The sequence below is a fragment of the Papio anubis genome, chromosome 12 (genome assembly GCF_008728515.1).
Source record: "Papio anubis isolate 15944 chromosome 12, Panubis1.0, whole genome shotgun sequence".
Lineage (NCBI taxonomy): Eukaryota > Metazoa > Chordata > Mammalia > Primates > Cercopithecidae > Papio > Papio anubis.
The window spans coordinates 100,371,867-100,398,985 of record NC_044987.1 but is presented as its reverse complement, the minus strand read 5'-3'; the positions used below and the strand labels follow the sequence as shown (position 1 = coordinate 100,398,985).

General features: G+C 35.6%; 1 protein-coding gene across 11 annotated transcripts in view; it reads left to right on the top strand.

Moving 5' to 3' along the window:
* Positions 1-27,119, top strand: part of LRRC4C (leucine rich repeat containing 4C) — a 1,317,608-nt gene that overhangs the window by 224,468 nt on the left and 1,066,021 nt on the right. For 10 of the 11 annotated variants that reach the window (XM_017948470.3, XM_021926805.2, XM_021926804.2 and 7 more), the window contains exon 2: positions 17,904-18,113. The exons of the other annotated variant lie outside the window; for it this stretch is intronic. The gene's annotated coding sequence lies outside the window, so the exon portion shown is untranslated. The remainder of the gene's footprint in view (positions 1-17,903; positions 18,114-27,119) is intronic. 11 annotated transcript variants of the gene reach the window in all.

Below are 27,119 nucleotides of genomic sequence, written 5' to 3'. Positions count from 1 at the left end.
ATATTCAACCTTTATTCAACCTATTCCTCATGCCCTTGCATTCTGCCATCATTTTTTTTGCCTTCAAATTTCTGACTCTCCATTGACTTGTTGGTAATTCAAGTATATTACGTCTCTTTTGACTTCCTTCTACAATCTTACATACACCTACTTTGACCAGGACATACCTCTGAACTCACTGTTTCTTTACCAACATTTCCCCACACTCAGCATGTTGCATGGTCACGATTAAGAACAGTCCTTGTTGGAAAGGGTTACTGCTTCTAAAAACCTGGTTATTCTAGGGAAAATGTCTTGGAAAATTTGAACACTAGGATATGATAGGTCCCAAAGAATCATTTATTCCTCCTGGGTAGCTACAGAAATTTACTAGAATTAAATAAGCATTTGAATAACGCTTTTCTTTGGGGGAAAATTGATTCTCCTACATGCTTTCTCATTTTAAAATGAGATATAATTCAGTACTATAAGGTACTTGGTCTCACCACTAACCCTATTTAACAGTTTAAGAAAATGAATTATACAGAAGTTAATAACTTACCATAGTTTGTAAAGCAAGGTAATTATAGAACCTAGAGAAAGACTCAGATCTCATGACTTATAATCCATGTCTTTCCACAGTAAAATGGTGGCTCCTTTAAGTTCTCCTGCCTTTTGTAGATCTCAGGGTGTACATTTTTGTTGGCTGTGTTTCTAGTCTACAAAGAATAAAGCTCTATTTTTTTTTTTTTTTTGCTGTAATACCTCAAAGACTGAAACAATTTTGTGTGTGTGTGTGTGTGTGTGTTACTTCTCTCAATTTAATGAAAGTGCTTCTCTGCAACAATCATACCATGCATATCCTACTAATTCCTTATCCTTTCTCCAGTGAAAGCAGAATGCTATTCATCCCAATTTATCAGCAAGAAGGTCATCCCTGTGTAGGTTCTTCATGACCCCTACAAGAATCAATTAAGAATTCACTTATGCAAAATGGTGGCTTAGGGAAATCCATTTTGGCTTCTAATGCTACTTTTCCCCAGAAGTGAAGAGATACTCATGTTTAATGCAGATTCTCACTTGTATAAACCAGAGTGCTTTTAAAACAGTATCCCATTATATAATTAGGATAATAGCTTCTTTCTCTTGATTGTTCTTTAATATTTCAGAAAAAAAATCTTCCTCTCAGTAATCTGTGTTTTTTCAGGCTGTATGTTTTTAATTCAATTGATCTTTCTTCACAGTTCTGGTTTACTCCTGCATTTTATCATTGTGAGAGGGGCTCTTTGCAGTTTCTCTTATTTCTTTATATTTTCTCCAAAGCATGGCATCAAGAATTAGATGCGGTAATGCTTGTGGGTAGCTGCAGTTACCTAAGACATCCTTCAGGCAACTGGAGCTAATTTAGCCTAATAGCCTGCAAATCTCATGATATACAAAAAAGCTAGAGTTTTCCATTTTCCTTTTTTGTTTGTGCCAACACAAGACTAATTTCAAGGACACACTTTTGAAGCTGGAGTTAATGTTCATAGTCTAAACTTTGACATTTGATTTTTATAAAATATGAGACCTGACTTTTATTAACTTAAAGAGAGTGCTCATTTTTCATATTGGACACAACACAATTTTTAATAGCCAGAATGGATAAAATTATCTGAGGCTCGGAAGTTTCAAAAATCGTCAAGAGGATTCCAGCAACTAGAACTGTACCAAGCAGTCACCAATAAATACAATTGTTAGGATGAATGAATGAAAAGAAGAATCAATGATTACTTTTTCATTCATTTACACAATCAATAAAAATGGAGGAATCATTCTGTACAAGGCACTGTTCTGGTTGCTGGGGATATATTATGATACAACACATATACAAAATTCCTGACCTTGGAACTCATGTTCTATTGGAATGAAAGAGAAAAACAAAAGTACAAATTCAGTAAATTAAAAATGAAAAGAGAAAAAATATGACAGAGTGAAAAGAATGGAGGATGTAAATACAATTTTAAATAGGATGACCAGGACAGGCCTTGGTAAGAGAGTCACATTTGAGGGAGGCAAAAGAGACCTGCATCTACCTAGGGGAGATAAATTCCAGGTAAAGGGAATAGCCAGTTCAAAGGCCCTGAGTTGAAAGTATAGCAACAAGGCCATTGTGGTTGCAACAGTGTGTGTATGAAATTCATTGAGAGAGAGGAGAAATAGGAATAAATCCTTGTAGACCATTAATAGTATTTTGGCAGTTACTCTGATTAAATAGGAAGATACTGTGGAGGACTATTTTTTTTTTTTTTTTTTTTTTTTTGAGACGGAGTCTCACTCCATTGCCCAGGCTGGAGTGCAGTGGCGCAAGCTCTGTCTCCTGGGTTCACACCATTCTCCTGCCTCAGCCTCCCGAGTAGCTGGGACTATAGGCACCCACTACCACGACCAGCTAATTTTTTGTATTTTTTTTTGTTAAGTCAAGATGGAGTTTCACCATGTTGGCCAGGACGGTCACATCTCCTGACCTCGTGATCTGCCTGCCTCGGCCTCCCAAAGTGCTGGGATTACAGGTCTGAGCCACCACACCCGGCCAATACTGTGGAGGACTTTAACGAAGAACCCTTTCCTAGGACTTTCTATCAGAATAGAAATACATGGCCTTTCTAAACCTAAAAATACATAATATGGGAAAGGAGCATACTGCATCTTAGATTCAATTCCAGTAAGCAATCTCTGAGATCCTGTAATCTAAGTCTTCTGTTTTATAAGTAAGGAAATGGCCTGGAGGAAAGATAAGCTTTGTCCAAGATCATATAGTTGAATGCTATTATTTGTTTGTTCTTATTACCTGACACTGGATCTTTATATAATGATAGTAAAGAGGCATGTAGAGACAAAGGTCCTGGGTGTTGATTTAATTTGTTACAGCTGAGGCTTTGTGTCATGACAAATCTGTTTCATGTCTACATACTGTCCCATGTTCAAAATACATAAGTTAACCGTTCTTAATTTGTTATCTCACAAGCAAAGGAGGATCTGTACCTAGCAGCTGAAGCTTGAGTTCCTTTTGCAGCTCAAGTTTTAAATCCTGATCTACAAGTTAATATAATAGTTGTGTATCTAAGAACGGTAGCTTGACCTCTCGAAAGCTGAGTATCTTCATCAGCAAATACAAGTATTAATAGTAACTATCTCACAGTTCTTGTGAAGTTGGAATGAGTTAGTGTCAATTATGAGATGTTATTTTAATTATTACTAAATATAGGTCAAATAACACTCATTGACACCTGTATGTTTCAAGCACTCAGACACAGATATGAAAAGATGTTTCTACTCTCTGAGTAGCCTAAAGAGGTAAATAGATGTCGTAAACTCAATATAATAATCCATTAGCCAAATTGCAATAAAGAACTACGCAGAATTCAGTGGAGTAAATAATGGAGAAAAGATCCCTAAGGAGCACATTAATATATTTAATACACTGCTTAAAATAGGATGGAAATTAGAAAAATTGAAGAAGTAGAAAAGTAGCAGAGTTTAACATTTGTTCATAGGAAATGGGAATTTTGTTAGGGAAAGAGTGACAGTTGAGCTAAGCTATGAGTGGCTGGGGTTGTGTATATACTTGGAGTTAAAGATGGGTACTCAAGGTGAAAAAAATGCAGTAGCAAAGAAACAGAGGTAAGAAAATAAAAGTCTTGAAAAGATATTTTTAATGAAATTGTGAAGGTAGGTTTTATTTGTGGGAAGCTTTACAGCGGCTTTAACCAAAAGCTAATATTTAGGTAATTAACATTTTAGAAAGACCGAGAAGTGATAAATAGGAGTGAAAAAAATTGAAAGCACTGTTGACACTCTACCAGGATCTAGAAATTAAAGGGAAAAAATCACAGTGAATTGGGGTTAACACCTTTCCTTCACAACATCAGCATTACTCAAAATGGTAACGTTCCTCTGAGACATTGATGGTGCTTTTGTTTCTTGCAGGAAGATGTTCTCTGTCTTGGAGCCACATGTGTCATGTGGCAGTTGCTACGGTAACTAGTTTTAAGGAATGTCATCCAGTTACCCAGTAAATAGTCTTGTAAGGCAGATATTACAGCTGACATGTAAATTAAGGCTGCCCCATCTCTGTCAGCTTTTCTATTCTGAATTCCCTTGTTTTCCATATTTAAGAGAGAACTCCTTTTCTTTGCAAAAAATCTCCTTTTCTTAACTAGCAGGATATCATTCGGATTCACAGTTGACATTCCTTTGTTTCTTATTTTAGTATCCTATACCTGGGCATTAATTCGTAAATACTACTCTGAGCTGGCAATGACAGATGCTTAAGTTGGTATACATAAGCTGAATACTTTTTTTTTTCTTTGGTGGTCAAGGTGAGAAAACAGTAACACCTGCTTTCAAAATAATCTAGATCAAAATCATTTTCTCTAGTTTTTATAATGCTGATCTCTTTGATTCTATTTCTTGTTAAAGCATTTGAGTAAACTCCAAACTGCAGGTTAATAAGTGTTAGTTCTACTTTTAGAAACATTTTAGGTTCATCTGGGGTGTACATAGGTGGTCCTCTTTATGAGCAAGCACCGTAGTTTTTATACCTCAACGTATATAGTTTCCACTTCATCCCCAAAATAGAAAGCATGTGCTTTGCCTCTTGTTTACCAAAATTGTGCCTGCCTTTCAGGCACTTTACAACAATGCTAATATCGCATTTGTGGGCATTTAGCTTTTGTGTGCAGCTAGACTACAATGATTCATTTTGAAGAGTGTAAAATTCTCACGCAAACTATTTTTTCTTCTATATTCTTTAACTTATACTTCTAAATCAGGTCATACCGCTAGAAAACAATGTGAGTTTGCCTTTTCCATAGAAATATTCTCACAGTCCTACTGGAGAATTGAAAATTTTTCTTTTTTCAAAGATCGCCAGAAGAAATAAGCATAGGAATTTGTATCATCAAAAAATTACCAAAATTGGCCAGTCAAGATATCACTTGCTCCCCCTACACAAAAACCTGTGAAATAGGTTTTTTTTTTTCCAATTATAATGACTGGAATAAATTTCACTATATATAGATTTGGACTTCTTTTTTTTTTTTTTTTCCTCAGAGCATTATAAACTTTCACAAATCCTTTTTCATGTGGCTCTTGGGAAGTCCACAGCTTAGTGATATATAAGTGCAACAGATGGTCTTAGATTTGGATTTTTTTTTTTTGAGGGAGTCTTGCTCTGTCGCCCAGGCTGGAGTGCAGTGGCCAGATCTCAGCTCACTGCAAGCTCCGCCTCTGCGGTTCACGCCATTCTCCTGCCTCAGCCTCCCGAGTAGCTGGGACTACAGGCGCCCGCCACTACACCCGGCTAGTTTTTTTGTATTTTTAGTAGAGACAGGGTTTCACTGTGTTAGCCAGGATGGTCTCGATCTCCTGACCTCATGATCCGTCCGTCTCGGCCTCCCAAAGTGCTGGGATTACAGGTGTGAGCCACGGCGCCTGGCCTTAGACTTGGTTTTGTTACTGTTATTTTGGTATGATTATCTCACCATATATTTGTCTCATCAGTTAAAATTCTGTTTGGCTATGAGAAACAGAGATTTAAGGATTAGCTAAACAAAAAGTGGTTGAACTCCTCCTGAAGAGGTTCATCTCAGGCTGGTCTGATAGAGATTCAAGCACTTTCTTTTTGCTCTGACATTCTTAGTTCAGAGGTTCTATACTTGAGATCAATTCATGGTCACTAGAGGGAAGGTGAAGCGCTAATTGGTCTATTTCAGGAAGAAGGTAGTAGAATGGTAGGTGGTAAAAATCACATGCAAACTTAACGAGTCCTCACTTTTTTTTAAGTGTTTCCCCAGAAGCTTCACCAAGAAAATTTGCTGTATGTTCCATTGGTTGGAACTTAATTACATAACCATTTCTACCTCTAGGGGAGCCTGAAAAATGTAGCTGGGCCCATTAGCACACCAATTCTAGATTCTATTAGGAAAGCACAAAGGGAGAATGTTTATATGATGGACAGCTGGAGTATCTGCCTCATCACTCTTGCATTCAGCTGTCAAGGAGGCTGAATTGAAAGAATAAAAGATGCCACTTGAATATATAAGAACTGCCCTGGGAGGCAGAACATGCATACATATAAGTCCCATATAAGACAGAGATGAGGCAAATTATCCAAGTACAGATGACATCAGTTATAGACTCCAGAGATGCTGAAGATTTCATGGAAGAAAAGGGATTTAAGCTTTTGTTTATATGGCCTACATTCCTACCTTTTAAAAAACTGTATAACAATTTGCAATAAAATTTTCAGGTATATTGATTGTTACATAGATGAGTGCTTTTTGATGAGTTACTTGTAAAGGATAGAGGGAGAGAGAGACTACAACTATTTCAACTTGGCAGATTTCACATTTATAATTTTTAATGTTGCTTGCTTACTAAGTCATCATCTACAACAATTTCGATCACAGTGCCCAAGACCACAGAGGTAACAACAAAACAAACACAGAATACTGCTTCACCCAGGTGAACTGGTTTATCTTAGAAATGACCTGAATATAATATAGATCAAAGTAACTATGCAAATGGAAAGAATCAAAATGAGTATAGAAGTGAGAGTAGATAAGTCAATGGAATCTCAAATTGTTGCATTTTTTAATGTCTTCTGTATTATCCCCATTGCCAACGTATTTCTCTTTTGACATTTTTTAATGCATATGCAAATTTGTATTGATTTTATGAGTGTTTAAATGAAATTGACCCACCTACCCCATTCACTGACTTGGGGGTAGTAAAAAAGGAGTAGGTGAATATTTCAGATCTGTTCTTACACTTTACCTTGGAGTCCTCATTTTTTATCCCCACGTTTATAGAACCCTTCCATTTTATATCTTCCTGAGTTCTGATCCTTCACCTATTTAGGTTATTATAGTCCTCCTGACAGATTTTTGGAGTCTCCAGGCTCTGACCCTTTGCAATCATATGAGCTTTGTATAGAGGGTGTTATACCATAGTGATTAAAACCATGGTGCTGGTGTTAGATGACTGGAGTTCATAGTCCACCTTCACTATTTACGAGTTATGAATATTTAACCTTGGACAAATTACTCTCTTCTCAGAACTTCAATTTTCTCATTTAGAAAATGCAACTACCCATAGTCCCTCCCTCACTGAGTTGTTGGAGAAATAATTATCAGATGGCCTCATATTCTTGAGCTTTCTCTTCAAAGCCACATAGGGCAAAAGAATCCATCCATTCAGATTATGATTCTAAGAACTAATCTTTTCATCCATCTCACCGTTCTACCAGAGATTTGCCAAATCAGGCATGGATATTAGTGTTCTAACACTTTTCATCCTTTATTTTACCTGAAATTCATTTTAATATTGTATCTAGCATGGAAAGTTCTTGATATTGGTCAAAGAATACAAGATTTCAGTTAGGAGGAACAAGTTAAAGAGATCTATTGTACAACATAATGATTATAGTTAATAATAACATATTCCTGAACATTGCTAAGAGAATATAGCTGCCTAATATTTTAAGTGTTCTCACCAAAAATGATAAGTATATGAGATAATGTCATATGATGATTAGCTCAGTTTAGCCAATTCACAATGTATGCATATTTCAAAACAATATACTGTACATGATAAATACACACAATTTCATTTGTCAATTAAAAAATTTTTTTTCTAAAAATTACAGTTCTTTAGCACTGGACAGATTTGGAAATGCATTAGATATGGTTCAGATATGAGGTAATAGGCTTTAGCTTGTCAGGTATAAGACAAAGAGGTATGAGCCTTAGGATATATTAATGACGTAATATAGGAGAAGTATCTGGGGACAAATACAGGACATTTTGTGTGCTTGTGCATTTCTGCACATCTGCATTTCTGACTTCCCTGCTCTTTCCCTGCTCTTTCCCAGTGTTTTCCTTAAAAAAAAAAAAAAAAAAAAAGGCTTTTGGAGAAGGCTATGATCCTACCAGGTGGTACACAGTTGTGCTTTTTTGAGTCTGTGGGGTTTCCCTCCTGCCCCCTTAATCTAAGGACTAAGAACTAGTCTGTGAACTAATTAATAAATTGTTAAAATAGCAAAGTCTAGAAATAAAATTTCACAAACTTTTTTCCCCTTGTGCTGTCTGAAAGTTTTGAAAAAGTAATAGAAATATATGACAAATAAAAGAAAGCTTTTCTATATTCTCAAACCTGAATGGAGTCAAAGAACACAATCTGTGTTTAGCTTATCATATTTGCATGAATAAAAATGTACAGCTATTGAAGATAAATTTAAATTACTGATATATGTAAAGAAAGAGACATATTTTCCCTATTAGCCATGCATTCTAGAAATAACCATTAGCATTGTCATGTATTTTCTTCTAGGTGTTTTTATGTGATGCATTTTATACAAGCCTGCTCAAACTCAAATTGAATGCAAATTTTTTTTCTAATGTTAATTTAAACATAGACTATGTAGCTTTTCATATTATTGTAGAGTTTTTATAACTAAAATCTTAAAATGATGGTAACTATTCAGCTACTGTTGAATGTCAAGACTTTCTCAGGTTTTTTTGTAATATTATAAGTAATACTGATATTAACAATTTTTTCCCCTAAAGCCAACATTCCATGTTGTCTTTCTATGATTCTTTTCTCGGTTTTTATAAATCACTAGGATGGCATTTTCACTTGAACTTTCTTAACCTTTTGACTCAATTTCTTTAGCTTATTTGCACACATGAATTATCTTTCCTAGTAGTGGTAAAAATACTTTGGAAGATCTTATTTCCTTAAAATATTTACCACATTCTAAAAGTTCTCTAAACATTTATCAAGTAAATGTCTAAAGAAAGAGCAATTAAGAAATACAATGGTTTTACTTCCAGAACACTTTGTCAACGTAGCCACTTGTTTTGACAATTGCCCAGGAGGGTTATATTTCCTTATGGTTAAATGCAAAGTTGCTAAAATTAAAACATAAGTTCATTCAATGAAGGCTCTTAAAATTGGCAGAAGTGTTGACTTAACTAAACATTAGCCTTGGCAAAATAAATGTGAACAGGCAGCCAACTCACGAAATTACTAATTGTTCTTGCTTGACTGTGTGTATTGTCATTTAGTCTTTCACTATGACATGTGTGTGTGTGTGTGTATCTTGATAACACATGTATGTAATATTATTTGAACTTTGCCTTTCTTAAGTATTTCAAAAGCATAGTTCATAAGTGAATTATTTTGTATTTCAATTATTTAATGGATAGAAGAGGATATATATATTCACATACACATACTATTTATTGGTAACTAGAATATTTTTATTCATTATGTACTCATTTAGCCAACTAATATTTTGAAATGCAGGCTGTAACTTTGAACACAAGACTTTTGAAATATGGTTCCTAATTTAAAATAGTGGTTGACAACCAGGAATCCCCACTCTTACCCAGGGAACGTTTCAACAATGCCTGAAGGCATTTTTGATTGTTCTGTCTGATGGGGGACAAGTGCTACTAACATTTAGTGATTAGGAGTCAAAAATGCTAAATATCCAGTAATACACAGGACAGCTCAGACAACAAAGAATTATCTAATCCAGTATATCAATGTCATCGAAGTTAAGAAACCCCATCTTAAAACATCGCACATTTTTTATCAATGGAGTTAAGATTACAATAGGAACCAAGGATAACTATTTCTGGTAGAGATACTAAGGAGGGTGTTGTCAACTTCCCCTGGAAAAGAATGACAGATTTGGGAAGGTGATGCTGAGTTCAAGGGGGCAAGGGGAAATCATTCTAGGGAGAGGCAAAAGCTTGAAAAAAGTCATGAAAATATGACACTAAAACCAGTTTCATTGAACTGGAGTTCAAAGTGGTGGTATAGAACCCTATGAAAAATAAGTCTAGACCAGTAGTCAAAGGCTCAATTACCAAAATTCAGTTTCGTAAGCTAGAGTTTGTACTTTGTCCTATAGGCAAAGAAAATCCACCAAAAGGATCCATGGATTCAAAAGCATGGACTAGTTACTCTTAGAAGGAAAACACCTCTGGCAGCCAAAAGAAAATGAGAAACAATAAAACTGATTAGTGGCATGGATGTCAATTTGGCTAATAATTAAATCTTGCAAGTGAAAAATCCTAAGAGGCTAATATATCTCTATATGAGTGGGGCTTAAGGATAGATGCTTATGGTATCCTTAAGGTATCCATAATGGTAAGGTAAAGGAGGCTGAGAAAATGGAATTTGCCTCTCCATTGAAGGTGGGGGTTGAGGAAAGGAAGCCATTATCAATGGTTTCTAGTTTTCTGCTTTGATTATCCAGAAAGATGAGAGTGCCACATTCCAAGGTACAAATTTCTGAGGGATTATTTGGGAAAATCACGACTTCTCTTCTACACATTCTGAGTTTAAGCTAATGGTGGTCCTGCAGTTCTGTAACCCCAAAAAACAAGTTCACATTGGATGTATAAACAAAAATGTTCAAAAATGAGTTACTTGAAACACTGGACGTAGAATAGGTTTTTCAAGAAGACCATTAAAAGAGAAGACCAGTCCTCTGAAAATACCAATATTTCATTGTCAAGTAGAGAAAGAGAAAACAACTTTTACTTGTCAGAATATATAGTCAGAGATACAATGAGGACAAGAACAATGGCATAATGAAATAGAGCAAAAGGGACATCTGGTATTTTAAAATTAAGGCAATATAGAAAAATTCTACTTATCTAATCAGTTAAATTATGAAAGAAATATTTTAGAAATGCTTGTACGTGGTAAAAAATAAGAAAAGAGAGCTTTTAGATGCTGCAGTGAAGAAGAAATTCAAGGTAAGATCAGTAATCAAAGGCACAAAACATCAGAGTTCTCAGGGGGAAGCAGTCATTAAATGCTAGGTGTGACATTTTAATGCCCTCAGAGGTGAGTGCAGGTAGAAGGTGACTGGATCTGTACTACCTGCAGAAAATCATTGAGACAGGAGATCATTCTGCTATGCCTTTGATATTAGAACTAGAAAAATTCTGACCACCAGCCATCATTTAAAATGAATCGTTTTTGAGAAATTGGCCGTACGAGACACCTTTAAGGAAACCTGTGAGTTCTGAATTTGTATGTAGGATGAGAAGAGCAAGTTGAGAAATTCACAAAAACCTAATACGAAATCAGTGAAACTGAGGACAACAGTGAAGAGGTGAATATGAAATGACACACGGTGATCATTGCTATAGACTGGGGCTCCTGAAATGCTCCTATATTAGTTGGCTTGGGCTACCATAAGAGACTACCATACACTGGTTAGCTCGAACAACAGAAAGTTATTTTCTCACAGTTCTGGAACTAGAAGTCTAAGATCCAAATGCCAACCATGTTGGTTTTGGTAAGCACCCTCTTCTTGGCTTGCAGATAGCCTCCTTCTTTCTACATCCTCACATGGCCTTGTCTCTATGTGTGCGCATTGTTGGGGTTTCTTCCTTTTCTTACAAAGACACCAGAGACCTGATCTCCAAATACAGTCACCTAAGAGGTTGGGCCTTCACCATATGAATTTTGGGGAGCACAATTTTTCCATAATGACCCCCATGAAGGTGACTTAAGAGTGAAATATTTAAATACCCAATGGGAATTCATAATGGAAAGTCAGAAAATGCAGCAAATAGGAGAATTTATACCCCCATAACTAGAGATAATAGAATTGTCCAGAGAGGACATTAAAATGAATGTGTTTGAAAGTTCAAATAAATAAGAGAAAAAAATTACCACACATATCAGACTTGGAGAAGGACTCCAATATTGAACAGTGGAGCTATATGCTGTATGATTTTGTGAACAAATACATTTGTTAAGATGTAGTTAAGTGTAAACAAGCATTAGTGACTTGCAAATAGATCTGATTAACCAGACATGCAGCGTTGATGTGAAGATTTAAGACAAAATGACATACCACAGAAAACATGAGAGGAATTATAGACAAGGAGGATAGAAAGAAAAGAATGATACACTAGTTTGTTATTTGCCTGAAATAAAAAAAACAATATCAATCTTCAGAATGAGTACTACATCCACACATTGTTGAATTAAAAGCAAATGTTCACCTAGTTCTATTGCAGTGAAATTTCCAAACTCACACAAACAGAAAACATATTGAAAGCAATCAAGAATGAGATAGCTATTGCAATCAAAGGAATGGAAATTAGAATGACAGAAGATGTCTCACAGCCATGATGGAGACCAGATGCCCCAACAGAATGAAACTTTAAAGAGTGGATGGAAAATAATTGTTTACCTAAAATTCTACATTTAGCCAAACTTCAATTCAGGGGTGAATCCAAATGGGGAAAAAAAATCCCATAAAAATAGTGAGAATTAGACTTTATAGACTGTCTGTCTGTCTGTCTACCTATCAATTGATCGATCTATCGATCTATCTATATGAGAATGAAAGTAAGAGAAAACTGAAACTCCAACGAAAAGAGTGAGATGATAAAAAAACACTTTCATATACATGTAGGTACATGTAAGTAAGGTTTGCTGTGAAAAATAACATAGATAGACACAGACAGACTGATAGAATGTATGCTACTAAATTTTTTGGTCGTTTCAGGCGTGGTATTTTACAGGGCAAAAGCAAGATAAATTAATGTGGTAAATTGGAGGAAGAAGTTCAGTGTGAATACATTCAAATGCCCTATTTGGTTGGAGAGAAGATTAGAAATAGTATCTATAAACTGTTAAGTATACATGTTAAAAATGTATAAATGCACACAAACAGAAAATGAATGTAAAATATTCAGACAGGAAAATGAAAGGAAGACAGGAATCAAAAAGACTGTATCAATCCAATAGTAGAAAAACTTTGGAAAGTAAAGGATACATACCAACTAAAGAAAAATGGCTTTCTCTCTGATGAGAAAGGTAGAAAACTTGGGAAGGAATGCAATGCGGGCTTCAATTATTTAAACCATATCAATTCTGGAAAGAAAAAAATTTCTGAGGCTAATAAAGCAAAGGCCAGGGTAGAGACACGTGGCTATAGTCTCAGCTACTTGGGAAGCCGAGGTGGGAGGATCCCTTGAGTACAGGAGTTTGAGGCTGCAGTGAGCATGATTGTACCACTGCATCCTGGGTCGCAGAGCAAGACCCTGTCTCTGAAAACCAAAAATAAAGGCAAAATGTAAGTATTTGTTAAATCTTCGAGTAGGTGGGTTTTGTTAGTTGCAACTGTTTGGTATATTTCTGTACTTTTGGAATATGTAATTATCATAATATGTTAAAAAATGTACATTGGTATCAGACAAAACTGGGTTCTTACCTCATATATTGTACTTACTATGTAACTTAGGTAAAGATTCAATTTCTTTAGGTTCTACCTGCTTGATCTTAAATGTATACAATATTGCAATATTCCCTACCTTTTTAGGGTTATTGTAACTATTTTAACTGTATTGATGACATAGAACTTGGGGAAAATATGTGTCCAATATATGGTAAGTGGGAGGAATAAAGAAGCAGCAACATGAAACCAAAAGAGAGCAATATTTTTCAAAAGGGGAAGGAGGTGTCTTTTGTTTCACATGCTGGTAACGGTTAAATTACTGGTCCTGGCCATCGTCTTTAACTGTTAGGAGGTTATTGATGAATTTTACTTGAGCAGTCTGGCCAGAAAGATGCAAGCAGAGGACTGTGAGTATGGGTTGAAAGGAAGGAAGGACAAATAACCAATGCTTGTAGTGCACTGTTTGAAATAAGGATACAAGGAAAAATCATGTACGTATTTATAGATGGACAAGAGAAAACAGGCAATTTTAAAATGGGAGACTGCAAATGTGGACTATTTTAAGTAGTTTGATTGTGGAGGGAAATAGGTCAGCGACTAGATGTAGACAGAAGGGTGTGTGTGTGTATGTAATGGTAAGGATTTTAGTATGTGAACAGCCTGAAAGGACCAGTAGCCAGTAGCAAGGGGAGAGGTGAAAATACAGGAACAAAGGTAGAGTACTGATGGATCGAGGTCTTAGAAAAGACAGGAGGGGTTGGAATCAAGAACACAGATGAAAGGGTTAGCTGTAAGCAAAAGAAAAAGCACTTGTTCTGAGATTAGAAAGAAGTTGAACTCTGAGTACTGACAGTGATAAGTGTCTACGTGTGAAGAGAGGACATTGGGGGAGTTTATGTCTCTTAGCTTCAGATTTGTCTGTAAAAGGTAGATGGCAGTGTCCTCTACTGAGAAAGAATGTCTTATTTCGGTTATCTTTGTTGTTGCTGTTTGCTTGCTTCTTCCCTGTCGCGAGTGAGGACTCAGGTATTGAAATACTCCATGAGGGATGTTTCTTTTGATGGAAAAATTGAATTCAGTCCCAATTCTCCTTTTCTAAAGAAGAGATTTTTTTCTGTGAACAATCATTGTTTGGTACTTCAAATCACTACACTCATTTCAGGAAGTCATGAAAGGTCTGTAGAGGGGAGTGATGTATAAGAGTTACTAGCCAAGGCTTTTGGGAAATAAGCAGGAACCAAGACTCCACATTTCCATGTTCTCTGCAAAATCAGCTTTCCAAAAATAGACTCATACAAGCTGTAGTCACAGTTGAATGTCATGTTTCTATTATTGCAATGACATAAAATCATTAAACCACTGCTAGTAGTAAAAGCAGTCATGTCTAGTAATAGAACTGCTCTGTGTCCATTCAAAGGGAATTGCATTTTAAATGACACATGGTGAGCAATGTCCTGTTGAGGTGAGTGACATGGACTGAGGTTTGACTTCCACCACAATTTATTAAATGTCCTCCTGTGATAGTTCTCTGCAGTACCCAAGCGCTCAGTTCTGAATAGTGGTGTCAAACTGGCTGGCATGTCATGGGCTTAGGACACAGAAAAGTTTCGAATTTGTTGGGGACCATCTGTTAAATTTTTTATGTTTCCTATTTTAAGCTAACTGAAAAAAAGATCAAATATTCTTTTTTATCTTACTTTAAAAATTTTTATATATGATAGAAACAAAAATATATATAAAAATAAAATAAAGACAGGATCTCACTATATTGCCCAGGCTGGTCTCGAACCCCTGGGCTCAACCAATCCTCTCACCTTGGCCTCCCAAAGTGCTGGGATTACAGGTGTGAGTCATCAGGCCTGGCCCAAATGTTCTTAATATGGAGACTCAATAATCCTCCCTTAGTCTCTCAAAAATTTTTAAAATTTTCTTTTAATTTTTTTTTCTTTTGGAGAGGGAGTCTCGCTCTGTCGCCCAGGCCGTAGTGCAGTGGCACAATCTTGGCTCACTGCAAGCTCTGCCTCCCGGGTTCACACTGTTCTCCTGCCTCAACCTCTGGAGTAGCTAGGACTACAGGCACCTGCACAACGCCCGGCTAATTTTTTGTATTTTTAGTAGAGATGGGGTTTCACGGTGTTAGCCAGGATGGTCTCGATCTTCTGACCTTGTGATCCGCCTGCCTTGGCCTCCCAAAGTGCTGGGATTACAAGCGTGAGCCACCACGCCTGGGCATTTTTTTTTTTTTTTAATTTTTGTGGGCATATAGGAGGTATATATTTTTACTGGGCATATGAGATGTTTTGATACAGGCATGAAATGTGTAACAATCACATCATGGAAAATGGGGTCTCCACCTTCTCAAGGATTTATCCTTTGTGTTACAAACAATCCAGTTATACTCTCATTTTAAAATACACAGTTAAATTATTATGGACTATAGTCACCCTGTTGTGCTATCAAATACTAGGCCATATTCATTCTAATTTTTTGTACCCATTAACCATCCCCATCTTCCTCCTACCCCCCTACATCTTCCTCCTACCCCACTTTCCCAACCTCTGGTAACCATCCTTCTACTCTCTGTCTTCATGGGTTCAATTGCTTTGATTTGTAGATCCAATAGATAAATGAGAACGTATGATGTTTGTCTTTCTGTGTCTGGCTTATTTCAGTTAACATAATATCCTCCAGTTCCATCCATGTTGTCGCAAATTACTGAATCTCATTCTTTTTATGGCTGAATAGTACTCCATTGCGTATAAGTACCCTTTCTTTATCTATTCATCTATTGATGGGCACTTAGGGTGCTTCCTAATCTTGGCTATTGTAAACAGAGCTGTATCAAGTTTCTTTTTCTAGACTGCTCTTTACATCATGTACACCATACAAGCAGAATTTTTGAATACCTTATATGATTCAGGCACATTATCTCAGTTAATCCCTCAAAGAATCCAATGAGAGAATTATAGCCATAGGCTAATGAGTACATTGACATTTCAAGATTGAACACAATATTTCCAAAACCAACTAGGATTCAAATTCATGTCTGAATTAAATAAATGTGATTAAAGGAGTCATTGGATCAAATGTCTTTTCTAAGTTCTAAACCTATTAAGAAGGGGACAAGGAAGTTTTGACTTCCTTAGACATTCAAATATCACCTTTATTATCAGTAAGACTGTATTGATAAATATACTCTCTACATGAGGCCAAAATGCACTGTACATTAGGCCAATATTATCACCCTAAAAGTGGCCCCTGGAATGAGAATCATAATTACAAAGCTAATAAATTGCATTAAGAAGTGAAACCTATCTCTCACCTTTTATGAGTGAATGGTGTAGATACATTAGTCCTGTAAAATAAGTCATTCCTCTTGTTATTGGCAATGAAATAGTGAGGGTGCAGGGATTGGTTTCTATCAAATACCCTCAAGGAAGGTAGAGGTCAGTCATTAAACAGAACAGAGATTATTCCCTCCAAACATGGCACATACTTTTTCCATGGCAGGTAATTCTCTTTTATTAATTTAATCCATGTAAGTGTTTTATCTTCTCTTTTACATTATGAGCTTCTTAAGTCACAGATGTGGTGATTAAACCAGGACAAAACATCAGGCAGCTAACACACTAGGAATGATGAAAAAGCATTATATTGATGGATTTCACTGTGATAAGAAACAGAGTATAATTTTCCGTTGTACTTTGGGGTAGCACACAGAGATAGAGTAAATCAAGTACTGGCCTCCAGAAGGCTTTAAGAAACTAATTAGGAAAGCAACAGCTCTTCCCCTGGCATGACTGAGAGCTGGGATCCATCAACTATGTGCATGGCATAGTTTTGTCTCTAAGTCCTATTCTGCCAACTGGACCTCCAATAGTTCAGGGAACACAAGCCCATTCTCTGGCAGAATCAGTGGGTTCATGTCTAAGCCTCAGAGTTCCAGCTCTTTGACATGCTTGAAAATGGCTTAATCTGCCATCTCAGTCTTTACTAGAATTGGTTGCCTTAAGGCATTTTTTTTTTTTGTGGCTATTTTTCCAGGCAATCTGCAGGCAGCAAGCTCCTTCTTTGGGAGACTAGCATGTAGGGAGTAAGTTTTGGACAAGTCAATTTGTACTTCTCCATATTGACCTGATTATGTCTTGTCTTAGCATAGTGTCTTGCAAAATGTAGCTGTTGAATAAAGGAGATAATGTACTGATGGATGAATGAATGAATAATTATGTAGATAAAAGTATAGCCACTAAAGCTGTCTTTTTCTTTATGCCATTCCTCCAGAGTGCTCATTTTCAAGAAGGTGCAAACAGATACCTAGGCACCAATTAGAAATCTGTTTCTCAATATAAGCCTATGTTTCTTTTATTTGATAAATTTCTTTTCTCTGATCTGAAACACAGACTCTTTCAGTCATCAAATAAACCTCACCACATCAACGATGGAGTCATAGCCTATAGAACAATGACTCTCTATGTCTCTTAATGAAAGACCTCAGGTTTATTTTTTATTTCTTTTTGAAATATGATAAAATCCCCTATATGTACTGAAAAATCCCGTTGAATTAAATAATAAATTATAATCATAGCTAGCATTTTTTAATGTTCACTATATGCCTGTGCTCTGATAAATACTTGACATAGATTATCTCATTTAATCCTCACAGAAACCAAATGAAGTGTTTACTGTCATTATACATATTTGATGAAGAGGATACTGAGGCTCACAGAGAATTAATAATTTGTTCAAGACAGTCTAATGTGGAGTAATCAAGAGTGAATGCCCTGAAAGCACACATACCAGCTTGGACCAGCATTCTTTTTTTTTTTTTTTTTTTTTTTTGAGAGGAAAAACTACAGAGACAGAGTAGCAGCAGGTAAGCCATTTTCTCCATACCAATTGTACAAGGACCTTGTGGGCAAATGTCCGTCATGGGACAGGCTCCAGTCTTGAGATGTGGGGCTTATAAACTGCCTGGTTAGGGAAGCACCAGACCTTCCCCTGGGATAGATTGGGGCCAAGGTCAAAATGTTGCTGTTATAGTTCTGTGATGTACAAGAATTGTTGCTTCTATCCCTGATCTTCCACTGCAGCAATTATGACAGAGAGCTCAGTAACACATCCCTTGGTGTGACTGGAGTCCAGGGCCCAAGTCTCATGTTTGTTGTCATATGGTGTTGGGGATTCTTGGCCCTCAGCCCTGTCCATTTCATTGGCATCTTATCAGATGTCTGACTTGAGTACTCAGTTGTTGCCAGTTTTTATATCTTCTGCATTTTAGTTTTCAAATGAGCCTGCTTTTTGGGGGAGAGGAAGTGTCAGCTGTCTGTATGGAAAATCAGCCTGCTGGGTCTCCAGCCCAGGCAGAGTAACCCTTGCCTATCACCAGCTGTTAAGTGGTAGAACCTTTATTCAAGTGCCACAGTGTGACGCCAGAGTGCCCAGTCTTAAGCAATTTTCAATAAGAAGAGGATTTAACCAACCATATGTACATTTCAGATAGAATCGTAATTTACAGTACCTACTTTTGCTGTTGTGTGTTTTTATCTCATGTTGCTAGTTGATTATTTGAAATACTTATGTATCAAACTCCTATTTCTAGCTCATGTAATTCACCATTCTTCTACTTTCTGTTCCGTTGGAAGGTGAGATTTAATTTGGTTGTGAAACGTTCAAAGGTATGTTGTTAGCCATGAGATTGATATGCTTATTCACTGGGATGTGTGTTGGAGTGGACAGTTCTTAAGATGTAGCACGCCCTGGAAGAAGAAATAAAAAGTACAAATTCAGCCTTTGCATTCTGACCTCTGTGTGCGTATTTATAGGAGATTCTAAAACTAGAACTAATGATGCTAAGAACTTGTCTCTATGCCAGTTGAGCTATATGGTTTGCTGTTTTGAATTCTATTTGCATATCTTGCAAGTATAACTTTATTCTTTCCAATAATTCCCATGTGAAATGTATAGATTTATAAACTAACAATATAGAATGTCTTTATCCAGTCAGTCATTGATGGGCATTTAGGTTGATTCCATATCTTTGCTATTGTGCATAGTGATACAATGAACTTATTCCTGCATATGTCTTTATAATAGGATGATTTATACTTCTTTGGGTATATACCAAGTAATGGGATTGCTGGGTCAAATGGTATTTCTGTCTTTATGTCTTCGAGGAATCGCTACACTATCTTCCACAATGGCTAAACTAATTTACACTCCCATGAACTGTTTATAAGAGCTCCTTTTTCTTTATAACCTCGTCAGCATCTGTTATTTTTTCACTTTGTAATAATAGTCATTCTGACTGGTGTTAAATGGTATCTCATTGTGTTTTGATCTTCATTGCTCTAATAATCAGTGATGCTGAGTTTTTTTTCACATGATTGTTGGCTGCACGTATGTCTTCTTTTGAGAAGTGTCTGTTCATGTCCTTTGCCCACTTTTTTATGAGGTTGTTTTTGTAAATTTGTTTGGATACGGGGGGAACAACACACACTGGGTCCTTTAAGAAGGTAGAGGGTGTGAGGAGGAAGCAGATCAGAAAAAAATAACTAATGGGTACTAGGCTTAATTCCTGAGTAATGAAATATTTGTACAACAAACCTCCATGACACAAGTTTACCTATGTAACAAACTTACACTTGTACCCTTGAACTTAAAAGTGACAGTAAATAAATAAATACAGAATATCTTGAACCAAGAGAAATCATCAGTAATTTAACAGTAGTAACATCTTTAACTCAAGTTCACAAAGTCAGAGACATAATCTGTTTTGTTCATTTCTATATATCCCCAGTGCATAGACACTGGCCTAGAACAAAGTAGTTGTTAAATGAATACTTGTTATTTGAATAAATAAACCAATATATGACTTTTGATGAAAAATTACCTATTAAATCATCTCAATTTTTCTGGGATATCAACATACCTGCTTTTAGTTTTATTTATTAAATTAGATAAATATGAGATGGGAAAAGTGATCTTTTCTTGTGTTTCCATATCCAAATCATTTGTTTCTCAGTGGAAATAGACAATATATTCAAAGTAAAATTCTTTAAAATCTTGTGATTAGAAGTACTTTCAGATGTGTAGAATTGTGTGTGTGTGTATGTGTGCGTCTGTGTGTTTAATATTGGAGGATAATTATTTGGAAAAAAAAGCTGTTTTCTACAGATTATCCACTATTTTGGATAACACCCCCTCAAAAAAGAGTTGAATGTTGCACAGCAGATAACCAGAGAGATTCCTGTTTTCATAATTCTTCCTTGTAGAGGGGTATTTCTTAGTGTTTAAGAGCACGAGTCCTTCCTTATTAGTTGTGTGTTCTTGAAAAACTTACTTCTTATTCTTATGTCTTGTTCTCTCATTGACAGAAGCAGAATAATAATAGTTTTGACTTCGTAAGTTTGATATAAGAATCAGTGAGTTAGTACATGTAAAACATGTAAAGCATGCCTGGTACAGAGTAAACTCTCAAGAAACATTATTATTACTATTATTCCTGTCTCCTAATGCATAAAAAACCTCGCCTTCCTCAGGCAATTTATACAAGTCAGGAATAGTATAAACTCTGATTTTTACTTTCATATTCCGTGATCTTAGAGAGAGTCTTCAAGGGCTCCCTACTAGCCTTTTAATTAAAAAAAAAAAAAAAAATTCCAAGTCAAATAAAACAAAAACACATATAAGTCCCTATGATGCCTGCTCTGTCTTGATGAAACTGGGTTTTCTGGAATCCCTTCAATTATCCTTGATGTCTTCAAATTCTGAGAATGCTCAGGCTTCCTTTGTAGTATTTTTTAAACTGGTACTAACCTGTCTGGCATGTGCAATAGATGAGGGAATATTCTCCAATTGCACCTCTGAAACTTCATCTGGTTCAGCCCCCGCACACAAACCTGATTGAGCAGAGGGAGCTGAATAAGGTCAACATCAGGTGATTTTTCCCTACTAAAATTTCTAATCTGTTGTAGGCACAGGGCTAAATCACAGTGTGTGATGGTCCTGCTAAAGAAAAAAAGTACCACAGCAAATAAATGGAAATTCCTTCAGGCCGAGGAAAATGTAACAGCTCTAAATACAGCTACACTTTTATATAGAAACACGTAGAAACACGTAGAATCACTTGACTGGACTTCAAGAATGTGTGAAGATTTCTTCAGTATTAGTTGAAGGCAGTCTTCTGATTTTGGCTTCTGTAAACTTCCTCTCTCGCTCTTTTTGTTTTCCTGGCCCTTATCCATTTGACTTTCTTCCCAATGACCCACTCCCTGACTTTCTTTAGATAATTTGAAAATACTGACTCTGCAGATGCCAAGGGTGAAAAGTATCTTCATCCTTACTGAACTGCACATAGCAACTCTCTTTTCTCATTCCCAGAGGAATTTTTGTAATTTTATAGGGAGTACTTGTGTCTGTACTATAGTGTCTACAGAAAAGAGTAATGAATGAATCTGCCCATTAACTACATTTTAATGGGCTTTGATAAAAAATAAGCTCACCCCGGCCTCAAAAATGAAAACAAAAAAATTTTGACTTATTAAGTGACATATGCATATGAAAGCTAAGGTATTTTGGGTCATAGTAATATGTTGAAAACAACATAGAATCTATTATTATTCTTTAAACTTTTTTGACCAATGGCTTTCTGAGCATATAGCTAAAGAACTCTATCCTTAGAAAATACACATAAAGTAGACATCTACAACATTTTTTGAAGATAATTTTCAGAGATATATTGTATGAAGCCTATTGTGATATTCTATAGAAATATATAAAATTCACATTAAAATCCCTGCCTTAGCTCAGGCCATTGCCGGACTGTTGTATCCCAGGGTCATGTGTAGTGAATGCATCATAGGTGTGCTGAGATTATTACCTATTTCTGTCTTTAAGGCAGCAAGGCAGAATCAAAGGTAACTAGAACGAAGGGGTTTGTTTCTTCTCATTGTAAAAAAAGCAGGAAAGTTTTCCCCAGTAAACTATAGATATCTGATCACCTTCTAATTGATTCTTAAGTAAAATAACTTGAACATTCTGACAAGGATTGTTCACTTATTTTTGCAGTGGATGTTTGTTGACTGTCTCCTATTAACTATGCACTATACACTATGTTAGATTTGGGTGAGGTAACAAAGGTGACTAAAGTTTTTTTTTTTTTTTTTTTGACCTTGAGGAAGTCATAGTCTGTAAGGGAAAACACATACCCAAATAATTAAGTATAATACCGTATGCCATATGTGTAGACCTATGGGAGCAAAGAGGAGAGTAGGCCTCATTTTATTTGGATAAGAACACACATCACCAGAAGAACATTTAATGAAACTTTGCAGGCTAAGTGGAATTCACTAAGAAGATTATGTGTGCTACCATTATTTTTCCAATAGATATTTTCCTACAACATTTGTAATGGTTGCATACTATTCCACTATTTGAACATAATGCAATTTAGTTTTTACTTTTTTTAATGCAGAGTAGAATTACAACAATGCTACATTGATTTATTGCATTTTAGTGAAGTCAGGGTCTTTAACGTATTCATCACTGGAGCAATGCACATTGCAGCCAACAAGCAACCTCCCATCATCCACTCCTACCATCTCCCAATACAATTAATTTAATCAAATCCTTTTCATCACTAGTTGATTCCAATTTTTGGCACTATAGCCAATATTAATATAAAGATTCTTAAAGCTAAATCCTAGTACATGTTCTTTATTCTATTTTTAGAATACAGTTCTAAACAAAATTACCAGTTCAAAGGACCACAACATTTTCAAAGCTTAAATACTTTTCCTCAAGATAGCATTATTAAAAAGCAGGGCTTTGTGTTCAGATAGACTTAAGTATAAAATATAAACATTTATTTTCTTGTTTAACCTTGGGCAAGTTGCTTTTCCTCTTGGTTTCTTTATTTTTAAAGTATTAAGATAATATGTATATTGAAGTCCTGCTTTAAAAATTATAGTGGAGATTAATATTTAATGAAGCTTCTATGTATTTTGACAATAGTTACCAGATAGTTGCTAAATACTAGAAAGAAAATTCAAGTGTTCTATTTTAAGTTAGTGTCATTAATTAATTTCTAACAGAATATGTGCACTATCTGAAGAACTATGTGGTATTGTCGTAGTCCATTCATTATATGGCCAAAATTTTGGAAATCCAATCTCACTGTCCATATAAATCACTTTAAAATTGATGGGTTGTGTTCAGAAATTTGGCCTGAAAAATAGGGATGTTGTAGTATCAGATGAAGAGATAAAAATCTGGAATAAAATTTGTATTCTTCCACTCATTATCCATTTCCTTTAATCTTTCAGAGCCTCATATCATCTAACAAAAGAGTATAAGTTTGAATATTCTTTCAGCTTGAAATAATCAAGTCAGCAATATAATTAAAAACAAAAATAGGTATCTGAATTGTTTTTCCTTTATAGTTTATTATTTTTAGTTTTTGAATTCACTCTGAATCTTTTTACTTATTGAGAAAGAGGCGATCATGCAAAATCTCCACTTTTCTCATGCTTGTCAGTGTATTATATTTTTCACGCTATATTGATGTGGGGCATTAACTTGAAGAATCTGGATTTATTTTTGAACTCCTGTCAGCACTCCATAATTAACATTGCCCAGAAGAGAAATGCTATTTTGCCTCCTGCATCATCAACACAACTGTCAGCAAATAAGGAAAGCATCGTCTTTACCATTATTGCTGCTAATGTATGAAGCAGAAAAGAACAGCTGGATTTTCACACACTAGGCTGTTAGAAAAGCTAGCACTTAGTGAAATCTATTTCCAGTTTCTACTTACCTTTTTTTTTTTTAACTTAAGAATGTAATTAAAGGGAAAAAAATGTCACTTTTATCCTGAAGTCTATTTTTAAACTCTTAATTTGGGACATTTACTGTTCTCAAAGTTGTTTATCTCAATGTCATTTTTCTTTCTTGACATGAAAATGCAAAGTTAACGTTGATTGCTCAGTGGTCATTTCACTTATCTGCTTGCTGCTCTATTGTGTCTGTGTCCTAAATTCCCTGTAATGTTTCAGATCTTTCTCTGGTCTCCAGTTTTGTTTAAATTTACAATGGTGGTGGGTAAATGAATCTTTTTAAAAAACGAACAGTTGCAAGGACTAAGTCTTGCTGCAATAAAAATGCAATGCCATAGTTCAGACATTTGCTTTTTAAGAAGTCAAAATAATTGTTGCCTTCACAGCTACAGTGTGCCAAAATTAGGTAACATAGGAAACCTTTACTAAATAAGGTTTTGTGTTTGTGTGTGTGTGTGTGTGTGTGTGTGCTTTGTTTAAACTGCATACAAGGTAGGCTTGTGAATGAAGCAGTCACTTGGGAAAGCAGTTTAGGAGTTCCTTAAAATGTTAAATGTAGAGTTAGCATAGGATCCAGGCATTTTACTCCTAAGCATATGCCCCCCACATTGAAAGCATAGGTCCACACAAAAACTTATACATAAATGCTTATGGCAGCATCATTTATAATAGCCCCAAAGTGGAAATAACTCAAATTTCTATCAAGAGATGAATGGATATACAAAATATGATACATCTACACAATAGGAAGTACTGATACAGGTTATAGCCTGGATGAAATGTAAAAACATTATACTCAGTGAAAGAAGCCAGAAGCAAAAGGCTACATATTATTATTCCATTAGTAAGAAATGCCAAACATAGGTAAATTCACAGAAATAAAAAAGTGGATTAGTGGTTTTCAGGGTTTGGAGCGAAGGAGATTATGGAAATATTGTCAATGTGGATGGATTTCTTTTTTTTTTTTTTTTTTGAGATGGAGTTGCACTCTGTCACCCAGGCTGGAGTGCAGTGGTGTGATCTCGGCTCACTGCAACCTCCCCCTCATGGGTTCAAGCAATTCTCATGCCTCAGTCTCCTGACTAGCTGGGATTACAGGCATGCACCATCGCGTCCAGTTACTTTTTGTATTTTTAGTGGAGACAGGGTTTCACCATGTTGGCCAGGCTGGTCTTGAACTTATGACCTCAGGTGATCCACCCACCTTGGCCTACAAGGTGCTTGGATTACAGGCATGAGCCACCACTCCCGGCCAGTATTTTTTTTTTTATTTTTTTGAAGTGATAGTATGTTCTAAAATTAGATATGGGTGATTATTGCATAATTCTGTAAAGTTACTAAAAACCACTGAACTTTACACTTAGAAAGTGTGACTTTTTTTGCATATAAATTATATCTCAGTAAACTTGTTATACAAAATGTTATATATATATATATTCATGAATAAAAAATAGAAATTGAGAATGAACATAGGAAATGAAGGGGAAAATTATGACTAAACAATTCATCATAAGCTCTTCATGTTAAACATTCTTTATAAACATTTCTATTTTTAATGACTTCAGAGTATATTTTAGCTAAGTGAACCATAATTAAGCATTTATATTTTTAAGTGTAGGTAATTGCCAGCCGTTATTATATGTTTGTTTCTGTTTTTCATTTTTATTGTTTAAGAACCAAGCAAGGGGTTTGTGGTCATTGACACACATCTGATCAGTTTTCTGGGACCTGGAATTGTACTTCATGGAGTCACTAGCCCCTGGCAGCCTGGCAGCAGTAGAGGTTATTGTCTTCTCACCTGGGTCACTGCTGTTGTCGTAACTCATTCTGAGTAGACTGCCCATGGTGATTGAAGATGTCCTTCATATTCTTCTTATTTGGAGGGAAGTGTGACTGTCCATTTTTTTCTGATTGAAAACAGATTTCAAGGCTTCTCCTAGCTAAATATGGCAGGCAAGTAATTCACAGACTTGCAGATGACAAATTCTGACAGATCAGAATAGGAGAATGGGAAAACAGCTTAGTCCAAAAGCTTCATGTGTCTTTTTACTAATGAAAGATTTAGGACTTTAAAGGATATTATAATGAGATCAAATCAAATTTATAGCAGAATGAACAAATGAAAATAACAAATGGAGGTCAAAATGTGCTTTCAAAGTTTTACATTACACCAGTTGGATCTGCAAAGAAGGAACTTAATGTAAGTTGATGTGTGATTGTTCCGGTTTTAAAAGAATGTAATTCAGTCTATGTCTGATTTCATTAAGGATGTTGGGATAGCCCTGGAGTAATTTAAAGAGAAGATAAATGTAAAGGGTGCTGAGTGTGTGTATGGAAGTGCATATTTATCCTGCACTTTATTTGTTATAACAAGCATGGATCTATTAACTCTCTAATACATGATGTCTGTTATGATTTAATTTTGTGTAAGTTTGAGAGCTAGAAACTTTCCTGCTCAAAAAATGTAACGTGATCAGTCTAAATTTGTAGCACTAAATCTTTTGCTGTGACCCATTCACTAGGTGGTAGAGAAGATTCAAGGAGTAAACCTAGACATACAGTTACGTTACTTGTTGATTAGTGATGGATGCTTAAAGTACATTAAAACGAGTTTGCTAACACTTTTTCTGTCACTTTTCATCTCTTCAGCCCCATAGCTACTTATAAAAGGGAGACATTTGTCTGAGAAAAGGTGCCCAGGTGGGCATTAATGTCCATTTCTGTGCATAATTTTACATAAAATAGACAAACATTATCATAGGACTTGATATATTATCACATCATTTCATGGAGTAATTAACACATACACTATAATAAACCTATTAGAAATGTTTATCCTGTTTAGTTTATAACACGTGGAAATTGACATTCAGAATGATTTTAACTTTTTAGTAACCAAAGTAGAAACACAAGAATTGAGAAAGGAAGTAAGAAAATCAAATAATTTTCATGATGCCCCTATTCTAGAACTCTTCTAGAAACTTCTAATATGTTAACATATTTAATCCTCCAAAAATCATAGGAGGTAAACTTTACTACTTTGATTA